Genomic DNA, 12,354 nt, shown 5'->3' on the forward strand with positions numbered 1-12,354 from the left:
TTTACTTTTTTGTGCAATGCCCACATGAATTCACATTCCTATTTTTTTTTTTGTAAAGATTACGAATTCATCTAGGCATGGTGACACAGATCTTTCGTCTCAGTTCTCAGACACAGACTGGTGGATTTCTGTGACTTTGAGTGGTGGTTTATACAAGTTCCAGGCCAACTGGGACTACACAAGGTCTTGGGGGAAAAAAAAAGAAAAAAAATTAGTATGCTGATGCAATTATAGTCTAGACATAATCAATAGCACCACACCTGCAAATTCCTTTGGGAGCAACTCTTTGACAGATTGTGCCATTGAGTCCCCAGTGGTAATGATCTACTTTTTAGTGTGTAGTTTTCCTCAGTTATCAGTGTGTTCAAATCCCCTGACACAGAGTTTCTTCTTCAAAGTCACCTACTGCAGACTGTAGTTCCTCAACATGGGAGGATTGGGGGATGGAGCCAAATGGGAGAGGTGTTTGGTCACAGGGGCAGAACACCACTGATGAGTTAATCTCTTGCTCTGGGGAACAGATCATCTATAGTGGACGGTCAGCCTTGCCCACTGTTTTCTGCACGCCCACCCCTTCCTCTTTCTGCATGCCTGGCCCTAACCCAGAGCCTTGCCAAGTTTGTTCCTCCAAAGCAAACAAACTCTCTAAAGTTACCCGGTCTCAGATATTCTGTTATGGCAACAGAAGATGAACGTTAAAAGAGAAACAAAGAAAATGACACGTATGCATATGAACTAATAATTACAAAATAAAGAATACAGTTATTGAGTGCTTACAAATTGGCAAGTATTATGATCAGGTATTTAGAAATACTGTCTTGTTTGATTTTTCACAGCTTTGTAGGGCAAGAATTTTATTAGCTTCATTTAAAATATTTTTATTTGACTGGTCATGGTGACACACACCTTAATCCTAGCACTCAGGAAGGCAGAAGCCGGTGGATCCCTGTGAGTTTGAGGGCAGCCTGGTCTACAGAGTGAATTCCAGGACATCCAAAGGTATGTAATAGAGAGATCCTGTCTCAAAAAGCAAATGTTTATTCATGTGCATAAGTGTTTTGCCTGTGTATCTGTGTATCATGCCTAGTCTTGTGCCTCAGGAGGCCAGCAACTGCTGAGCCATGGCTCCAGTCCCTTACTGGCCTTATCTTAATGGTAGAGTTGAACTTAGCCCTGGACCCTTGATCCATAAGCTATTGCTTAAGACCATTGTACATGAGGTAAGAAGAGCTACTGAAGACAGAAAGAGACATCAAAGACACCATTACATAATTAAGTGATTAACCATTTGTGCTAAACGGCTATAGCAAACATTTTCATTTTTTTTATTGTTGATATGTCTTAACCATTATACACACAGTCCAGTCATGTTAAAAACATCCACATCATTGTACAATCAATCTCCGGAACCCATAGCTCCTGGGAAGCACACCCTGTTCCCACCTGTGTGACCACGTCAGGTACCTCATGTGGGTCTAGTCACATGCCTTTTCGTCTTATTTCATTTCACATGGTGTTCTTGAGGCTCACCTTTGTTGTAAGATGTGTTAGAATTTCCTTTTTGTTTTTAAGACAGGGTCTCACTACAGAGCTCTGGCTAGCCTGGAATGCTCTGTGTAAACTAGGCTGGCCTTGAATTCGTAGAAATCCACCTGCCTCTGACTGAGTGTATTACAGGTGTGCACCAGCATGCTCTGCCTGTTGCTTATTTCAGACAAGGGCACACTTTGTATCCTAGGCTGATCTGGAACTTGTCATGTAGCTCAGACCCTCAGAGATGGAGTCTCATATCTGTGAGCCTACTGATTTGGGGATTGCGAACTGAACTGTTCCTCTGGAAGAGCAGCAAGCTCTTTTAACTGTGGAGCCATCTCTCTAGTTCCCCTTCTATTTGTTTTTAATTATTTGTAATTCTATGCAGTAGTGTATGTATGTGCCTCTGTTTGTCTCTGTGCTTGGGTGTGCAGGTGCTCAGATGGTCAGGGCCATCAGATTTCCCTGGAGACAGAGTTATAGGCACTTGTGAACCCCCTGATGCTAGGGACTTCAGCTCCCTTCCTTTTTGAGACTTAATAATATTTGACTGCAGACAAATACTGTCTCCTTTTCCTGTCACCATGACCAAAGAGCTGATAAACTCAATTTGAAGAAGGAAGGGTTTGTTTAGAGTTATGGTTTAGGTGATTCAGTCCATCGTGACTGGGAAGGCTTTTCAGTGGGAGTAGAGGAAGCCGGCCACACTGTTTGCAGCCACAGAAGAGAGAGATGGTGGTGGGTGCGCGGCTTGCTTTCTCTTTTCCCTTTTAAAAACTCCAGCTTGGAGCTGGGTGGAAGTGGTACACGCCTTTAGTCCCAGCACCCACCCACTGGAGGCAGAGGCAAGCAGAACTTTGTGAGTTCAAGGCCAACCTGGTCTACAAGAGCTAGTTCCAGGATGTGCTCCAAAACAAACAAGCAAACCAAATCAAACCAACCAACCAAAACAAAACAAGACAAAACAAAACTCCAGCCTGCCCCTGCCCCCAGCCTAGGGGTTAATACCACAAAAGGGTGAGACTTGCTTCTTCAGTTAATCCTTTTTGGGAACATGCAGCAAAGTGTCTCCTAATTGATTCTAAAGCCAGTCAGGTTCATAATAAAGATTAGCTATCACGATGCCACATACCTAGTTCTGTTACTTATTCACTTGAGGGTGAGCACTTGGGTTGTTTCCAAACTTTGGATATTGGGAACAATCCTGTTATGAACACAAATGACCTTATTAACAAACCCCTTCCCCTGGGAAAAGAACTTACTTGCTCTAGTAGGAAAATGTCTTTAAAAACCATGCTTCTGTGTGTATGGCAATATATACCCCGACATTAAAAAAAAAAAAAATGCCATGGTCTCACAATGGTCAGACACTTTCAAAGGCTGTCTCAAATATCCTAGACTCTAGTTTCCTTTCTTCCATACTTCTTCTCTTTCTTCTTAAGTCATAAATGCTTGTGCATGTTCATTTAGACTTTTTACATATTCCAGACTGAAAGCATGACTCTAAATAGATCATCAGCCACGTTTTGACTAAGTAGTAAATAAAGTCTTGATAATTTTCAGAAAAATCTAGGAGTTAATGTCTGTTTAAAAGACATTTGAATAAAAAAGACGGAATTTGGTTGTAGATATAAAACCTACGTCTCAAAAAACATTTATAATACCAAATCATTTTGGTTAATGTTTGGTAAAATAGAATTATGTCTTAACAGATTATATCATTTAGTTCTCATAGATAGTAAATATGAGTTGGATTGTTGCTACTTTAGGAAGGCATGGAGTTTAACTGTATAATCACACAGGGCAGCAAAAAGTGATGGGGGCCTAGATACTTCTTGAACTGCTGTACAAGAAGGCTGTGAGCGGCCAGGCAAGGTATGAAGGAAAACTTCCATGTTCACTGATGTTTTCTGTCTTGCTGAATTTCCTACAAGAGCAAACTGCAGTTGTGGCGGGAACATTACCAGCTCAGACAGTGAAGTGACAGGGCTCTTACTTTTGCAGCCTATTGGAAAGTGTTGAGCAAAAGGACAGGGTGGAAGCAAGGTCTAAGGATGGAGTCAACAGAAATTTAGTAAACCATAAGTTTTTAGAGGGCAGACAGACTATTCAAGGTTGCTCATGTATGTCATTGGAACTTGGTGTGCTGTTAATCCTTCTGCACACTGTGAATATGTATTACTCTCATTGGTTAATAAAAAGCTACAGGCCTGTATCCAGGCAGGAAGAATAGGTGGGACAGCCAGATACAGAGGACTCTGGGAAGAAGAAAAAGGGTGGAGTCAAAGGAGTTGCCAGCCAGATACAGAAGGAGCAGGAGATGAATGTGCCATGCTAATAAAGGTACCTTCATAAGACAGAACGTAAATAAGGAATAAGAGTTAACTCAAAAGGTAAGAGCTAGTTAGTAATAAGCCTGAGTTATTGGCCAAGCAGTTATAAGTACTATTAGTCTCAATGTGCTTATTTGGGAGTTGCTGGTGGGACAGAAACTTCACCCTACTGTTGAGGAAAGAAGATATGGACTCATGTCTATTCTTGCCAGATGTATGCATTGGTGGGACCCTTTGGATAACCAGAGTGTCATCTGCATTGAAGGAGTCCTTGATCCAGTGGTCCTACTACTCTCTGTCTTCCTGTGGAAATTAAGATATCCTGTGCTACAGATAATGTGCTTAAGGTTCTTCTCTGAAATGTTATTTGTTGCTTTAGAAAAAGAAACATTTTAATCTACACATTCATCAATAAGGCATAGCAGTCTAGTCTATGCGTTCACATGGTAAAAGATAAGGACTCATCCCAATGGACCATTCAGGTAATGCTAAGATACTGCTGGCTCAATAAAACAATTATGTGGCAAGGTATTAGAATTCTTTTCTTTTTAATTTGCCTTATTTTATGTGAATGTGTATTTTGTCTTCAAGTATGTCTGGGCACTGTGTCTGTGCCTATTGCCTGGTGCCTGCTGAGACCAGAAAACAAAGCTGAACCTCCTGGGAACTGGGGTTAAGGATGGTTGTGAGCTACCATGTGGGTGATGGGAACCAAGCCTAGATTGCCTGCAAGAGCAGCCAGTGCTCCTAACTACCTAGCCACCTCTCCAGCTCCAGAATCCTTACAATGCTACCAATGATTACAGCAAGGTGAATATTTGTAGGATGTTGGGGAATGACACAGAATCCGGTCGGTGATCTCGCCTACTGTGGTATAGTTGAAGATGTGGTGAATTCTTATTTTTATGTCATTGGATTATGTAATTTCTTGTATAGGCACACACTGCTTCTAAAGTTGGAAAGATAAAGAAAATACATATTCTTTAAATTTGTTTTTACACATAAAGATTATTAATCTAGTTTTAGCTACTTCTCCTGGTCACCCAAAAGTCTTCAGGGTAATTTTTTCCAGTTCCTTTCCAGCTTAGACTATTTCATGGCAATGCATCCTTTAGTTTGCCTTTTCTGGGAATCTGTGTTTCCTACTGAAGTCTTACAAACACACTACAGTAAGTACCTAGGCGTACATTTACAATCAATCGCACAGTTGTGTAATCCTGTGATTCTTCTGACCTTGTCCCAGGTTGTTAGCATTCCCAAATCCATCTGTTTAACAAATGCACCTTCTCATTTTTACCCTCACACTACGGCCACTCTGCAAACTAATGTCTCCCAGTCCTGTCCATCGTGACTTATTCTCTGCACCCTTCAGGTATTATAACCAGGGAGTAACACAAGATGGGTATTGGGTACTTATAAAGTTGGGGGAGAGCTGGAAGCAGGATCTAAACTAGGCTCTCTGGGACAAGACTAAGCCAACCCCACTGAGCACCTGTGATATGGCTCAGGAACCGACGACGTTACGACACACACACCTTTGATCCAGAGACCAGGAAGAGATATTAATTATTTCTTGAGGTCATGGCTCTTACTTGACCTTGCAATAATTAGCTGCCTCTTGATATTCAGAAAACTAGCCAATGTATTGTAAGCCTGTGTGTTCTTGCTCCAGCAGGAAAATATCTGGGAGAGACAGAGTAATGTTCTCTGAATGTGTCTCATTGGTTGAACACTGTGATGGTTTGAATGAGATGTCCCTGGATAGTCTTGAGCATTTGAATACTTAGTCCCTAGCTGGTGTTGCCATTTGCAGAGGCTTGGGACACTTGGCCTTACTGAAGAGAGTATGCCACTTCAGGCGTTGTGCCATGTTGAGTTAGCTCTCTCTGCTTCCTGCTTGCGGTTCAAGAAGGAAGCTGTTGGCTTCTGGCTCCAGACACCACATTTCTGCCAACATGGATTCTTATTCCCCTGGAACCATAAGACCAAATACACTCTTTCTTTTATAAACTGCCTTGGTCATGATGGTTTAATCGCGGCAACAGAAAAGTAACCAGTACAGGCACATTTGCTCATCAGAGTCTTAGCTGCATGAAGTTGGCCTCTGACATTCAGAAAAGAATCACCAAAGGTTTTGGGAATGGCAAAACTGGGCCCCCAGATGGATATGTCTTCCTAGTTCTCCTCTCTGGCCACCCTTCCCTACTGACAACAGCTTCTGTCTAATGAGATACTGAAAATATACAGCTCCCCGAGAACCCATGTGACAGTCTCCATTTCCCTACGTATTCAGTGATTTCATTCACGCCCATCATCTCGATTACCATGCATGCTTCTGACTGTGATCTGGTTTCCAGTGCAGATCTGCCGGCCGAACATCCATCGTTTACTCAATGTTTCTCCATGAATGTCTCAAAAGCATCTTTGCCACAGTCTAGCCTCTCGATAGTTCCGTCCCTGTATCCCGGCCCTCAATCTCTTTCCATGAATGGCATCACTCACCCGTGAAAGTCAGAAGCTGAGGTAGCTTTCACTGCCCCAGTTCCACTTTCCACCTTACTGATTACCACCCTAATCGGTAACAGATCGGTTATTGATCCCACACAAAGAGATCGTGTTTTCCTGCATCTCCATCAGTTCCTACCCTGGCTCATGCTGCCACCCCCTGCCACAGCTTCTATTGTCATCTGAACTGCAGCATGTCCTCAACTGGTTCTCCACTTCTGACTCACTTTAAGCCAGTCTCCGCAGTGCAACAAAAGAAATTTTACAGACTGCTCCTGAGACTCCACTGTTGGGTGGGAGAGATGGCTCAGCGATTAAGACTGCTCTTGCAGAGGACCAGAGTTTGGTTCCCTGGCTCACGAGGCTGTAACTACAGCCCCCAGGGGATCTGATGCCACGTGTTGGCCTCCATGGGTACTTATGCTTACATATGTATACACACATAATTTTGAGAAAGACTCTGTTTTTAAACCCTTCGGTGATTTCTCATTTTCCAGAGATAAAGAGCAAATCATTAGCATGTTTTAAAACAGTCTACATGACCTAGAAAAATATTCTCAGTGTGACCGGATTTAGAACCAACCAGGAGACACACCTGCGGTCAGTCACTCTCAGCCCTTCAACTTGCCTGCCGAGGTGGATTGTCCTCCAACGGTGACCCAAAACACATGCTCTCTTCCTTAAGCTGCTTTTATCAGGTGTCTATCACGCAACAGAAAAGTAAAGGACACATCTGGTCTTTTCGTTTCCTCTCTCGTTTTGTGCTTCAAGGTTTATGCACTGTGATCACATCAGTCTTCCTTATGGATTTAGAACGAGGCTGGCTTACGTCCTTTAGTCTTTACACACGCTACCTATTGGCCTTCACCTCTTATCGCTCTTGCAAGAGATTTTTCTCTCGACCCTCAAATCAGTTATCACTGACCACTCTCACACTAGACTTCTCATTCTTGTTTACTGCAATTTGAATAAAATAATTATTCCACCGTTGTCTCTCTGGGTTGAGTGTAAGCCTGCTGTGTAGAAACTGAATCCCAGCATTAGTCGCCAGCATCTTCCACGATACTAGGCACACTGAAGTATTTTAAAACTTAACACTAACACTGTAACAGTTCTGGGCACTGTTCCAAGCTCGTGTTATAACCCATTTAGTTATTGTGACAAATCTGGAATGTACGCCTTCACGTCTCACTTTGTAGATGTCAAATAGGTAAAGAAAGATGTAGTGAGTTGCTAAGATCACATAGTGGAAACCAGGACTTGAACCAAACAATTCAGAGCTGATGTTTGTACTGCAGCATGAATTCTAATTGGTCTTAATAAATAAAACCCGGAGTCAGATATTGGGGTGAAAGCTGAAGGATTAGAGAAGCAGAGCAGCCACTAGAGAGACGTTTTACCTCAACCAACACTCAGATCGAAGGGACAGTCATGTCCTCGGACTCTCTCCTAGACTCATCTTTAAACTGCGAATGTCTCCACCAAACCTCAGACTGCTCCCGAGCTCCTGTCTCCTTATGCACCTGTCTCTGCCCAGCCATATCACTCCTGTCTCCACCTCCCTAGTGCTGGGATTAAAGGCGTGTGATCCCAAGTGTTGGAATCATCTTTGTGTGACCTCTGTTTCTCTTTTAGACAGATTCAATCTTGTGTAGCCCAGGGTGGCCTTGAACTCACAGAGTTCCCTGTGCTTCTGTCTTCCAAGTCCTGGGATTAAAGGTGTGTGCCACCACTCCCTCGCCTCTAGTGCTTTAACCCTACACTTTGATCTTTGGGCAAGCTTTGTTAAAATACAGACAAAATATCACTACATTGTACTTTTACTGGTTGTATTTTATTAGTCTTAATGTTTATTAACAGCACTCTTCCAAATGCTCACTGATTCCAGTTATTCAGGGAATTATTCATAAACAAACTTATTGCTATAGAGCACTTTTATACTGAAGGTTAAGTTTACCTGTTGAGAAGGAATACTTTTTTTTTTTTTTTGGTTTTTCGAGACAGGGTTTCTCTGTGGTTTTGGAGCCTGTCCTGGAACTAACTCTTGTAGACCAGGCTGGTCTCGAACTCACAGAGATCCGCTGCCTCTGCCTCCCGAGTGCTGTGCTGGGATTAAAGGCGTGCGCCACCACCGCCTGGCTAAGAAGGAATACTTTTGATGGACTGTCTGAGACACGATCTTGTAGTGTAGTCCAGGCTAACCTCAAACTTGCAGTTCTCTAGCCTCAGCTTCTCAATTGCTGATACTAACAAGTATGCACCAACATATCCTGATAAGATAGGTGTCACTTGTACAACCTTGAAAAAATACTGTCAAAGGGCTGGGGAGATAGCTCAGTGGTTAAGAGCACTGTCTGCCCTTCCAAAGGTCAAAAGTTCGTTTCCTGGCAACAACATAATGGAAAAAATACTGTCAAGCCCATGGAGATAATTGGTCTAAAGGTGAATATTTTTAGTAGTTCAAACCAGTTGAAATAACTGAGTAACTGAAATAACAGTTTTCTTATCTCTGAGGCTCATAAAATTTAGAGAACTGTGTTCAAGAATATGTATATGTTTATAGAAATACATTTAAGGGTACTAGAAAGACGTTTCTGGGTTGTCCGAATCAATCTAAGAAGAGAATAAGCATTGGTCTCCACGTTTCCCCCTTCTGTTAAACAATAGAAATTGATTAGTCTTACATTGTTGCCTGGATTACTGTGGGGTGTCATTTATGGTGGCTGCGGGAAGAGTAAAAATACACAGAATCTGTGGCTGGAGAGATGACTCAGCAGTTGAGAATACACCCACACTGGGCAGCTCACAACTGCCTGCAAGTCCAATGATAAGAATTAAACACCCTCTTCTGACCTCCATAGGGACCAGGTATGTGCACAATGCACATAATACACGCAGGCACTCACATGTACACATACAATCAAAACAAATCACTTAAAAATACACAGAACGTACATGGGGCAGTGTTCTCCTTCCTGGGTTAGCTCCAATACTGACGTGAATGTCCTCACCTGTTTTCATTTCCATAGCTGACAACACAAGTCACACTTGCCAACGGTTACAAAGTTGAATAGTGTGTGCTGATGTTTTTTAGAGTTCTTTGTACTACAAGAAAGACACTAATAAATGCCAAAGCACAGATCGCTTAAACAAGCGTGCTCGTTTATGAGGGGCAGATGATTCAGGAGCAGCATTAACGTCCTAATAGTAACACATGTTGCAAGTGTTCCTAGAAGAGTAGCTATTTAAATTCTTATAGTAGCTCCTCCTCCTCTTTTTGAGATGTAGCCTCACCAGGCAGAGGTGGATGGCCTGGAGCTCACTATGTATACTAGGCTGGCTGGTTGAGATAAAGCCCCACATGCCTATCCCTTCTGAGGGCTGGATTAAAGGCACGCACCACCATGCCTGGCTTGGTGCTTAGTTCTTAAGAGTATATGTACATGACTTGCTAGTTTTTTGTTGTTGTTTTTTTTTTTTTTTTTAAAGTAACACCAAGAAGCATTTGATTCCAGTGGTAAATGACTTACACAGGAAGAAGTTTCTGCAATTCACCCAATGTGGGTGTCACATTAAACCACCGCGAAGGGATAATCACGGTCCCATTGCAGACGACTTCCTCTGCGTGAGATTCTGCTGACTGTCGGGCACACTGAGGGTTCCTATGCTTCCTAATGAGAGCTGTCTAACCAGAGGTGAAGTGGTCATTTAGCCAAGGCTAGCATGTCTATACAAGAGTTCTTCGGCAATCACAATACTGGAGTTTGTCAGGACTCTTAGGTCTTCAGTTCGGAATGAAACGGATATGCAACACCATCTTATGGACTGGTTATCAACCACATTTCTTTTTAAAACTAAACTAAACCCACAAGCTCTCTTTCAAATTGTGTGTGTGTGTATATATACAAACATATATACACATATATACATATAATTGAAATATATTCTTTTATATAAATTGACATTTCAAAAAGGCCTTTGTGGTTAAAAAGAATTCAAAGTAAAAGCAAATTTAAGCACCTCCATCTTACTTGGCTCTTCATGACTGAAGAGCTGTGCCTGAGGTTTGGCATTGTCTTTTGTGAATGCTTCCGAGGTGGGGCAGCGGCACGGACTCTGTGTAGGCCCTCAACTTCTTAAACTGTGGGTTCTGTGTCCTTGTGAGGTCGTGTAACTGACTGTGGGGTTGGGAAAGGTTTCACAACAGCAGAAGGTTTCTGAACGCACAGCAACAATCAGAACCAAACGTCAAAGGAGTGGTGAATCCAGAGGCTTTCTGGAGGTGCTCATCTGGGTCGCATTATCACCGCAGCCTTGGTTCTGAACAATGGAACCTGTGTTCTGTGCATGCCATCTTGTAGGTCTAATGTTTGCTGCCTGAAACACCGAAGCTCAGATTTGAGATGACTGTCCTATGGACTGCAGTGTTTTTTTTTTTTTTTTTTTTTTTAACTATAGTTTTCTAGCCTTAAAAAAAAAGACATTTATTGTTCTTAATCATGTATCCTTGTGTGGGTCCGTGCACATGAGTGCGTGCAAGTGCCCCCAGAGGTCAGAGGCATGGCTGCCCCTGGAGTTGGAGTTTCAGGCATCAATGAGCAGCTTGCCCTAGATGTTGGGCAACAAACTTAAGTCTTCTGCAAGAGCAGCATGTGCTTTTAACTGCTGAGCCATCCCTTCTACCCCCAGTCTTCTACCCCTATAAAGACATAATGCCTTAAGGAAGAAAAGACTTACTATTTTCCTATTATTGTTTCTTCGAACCTGTCAAACTTACTCGTCTTTGGGTTGTATTATGTTAGAATATTTGGTTTTAAAAAATGGAGTTTGGGTTACTGACTTGAATTTCACTGAAAAAAAAAGTCCCTAAATAAATTTGGCTGGGGATTAGGATAGAATTTCCAACTATTTCTGAAATGTTTCCAAACCCATTTTTGCCATTTTGCACTAGGAATTTATATGAAATGATTCTCAGCATTGGTAATTATAAATCAAAATAGCAGTCAACTCCAAAAAAAAGTTGAAAATGTTGAGTCCAGAAGTATCAAATATTCATCCAAGAATAACTTTATTTAAAAACGAACAATCGAAGCTATCTCATTTGTATACAAACTTGCTTTTGTCTTAAATAGATAAACTTTTTGGTTTGCTTTTTGAAATTTATTTTCAAAATTCATTTTTAGGTTAGTACATAAAATAAGGCGTTTCATTACGAAAACAAACTTCTCTATGATCTATTATCAGTGTTTGCTTTGTACCAATATAATATATCCTATACACCTAGAGTGGCATAAAATTTTCTCAGGTGAAAAGGGAGGCGAGTTGAAAAAGTTTAAGTAGCTGTGGTATATAGATGGTCCCATTTTCAACACTTGCTTCCTGGGGAGTTCTAGGCTGCTTCTTCGTAGCAACAGCATCAATATGTCCTTTGTTTGGCCTGGAGCTTCCTAGAGATTTAAATTCAAGCAGCACCATAGGACACAATAAAGGTTTATTTTCTACAGCACATCTATTTGTTTTGTTTGCTCTTCCTGTCCCTGGATACGCTGGCAATGGGCTGAAGGTCTGTCTGCAACTTCGCTGCCAGGCATTTTTCCTCGTTAGGTACAGGCTCTCCTAAGTGATGCAGATAAAATGTGTTCCTAGCAGGAGAACGTGGCAGATTTATTTGGCTTGGGTTTGAAATGAGTCGTAGACCCAGCACGTGAATTCCACGCTGTGGGACCGGACATTCGTTGCTAGCCTGATTACATGTGTCTGGCACACATTTCCCCTGGAACCCATTTGCTTTTGAGCGAGGTGTGTTTCCTAGTCTGTTTTTGCTTGGGTAGGAGGGAGATTTGGGAGGAGGCAGCCTTAGAACACCAGGGAGAACAGAGCGCGCCACCGCAGAGGGCGGAAGGAATCCCGAGCCGACCAGACGGACACGCCCTGCCGCTCTCCCATAGGGCAGCCTCTTATTTCTGGGACACAGGCCTCCAAG

This window comes from Chionomys nivalis, chromosome 2 (genome assembly GCF_950005125.1).
Source record: "Chionomys nivalis chromosome 2, mChiNiv1.1, whole genome shotgun sequence".
NCBI lineage: Eukaryota > Metazoa > Chordata > Mammalia > Rodentia > Cricetidae > Chionomys > Chionomys nivalis.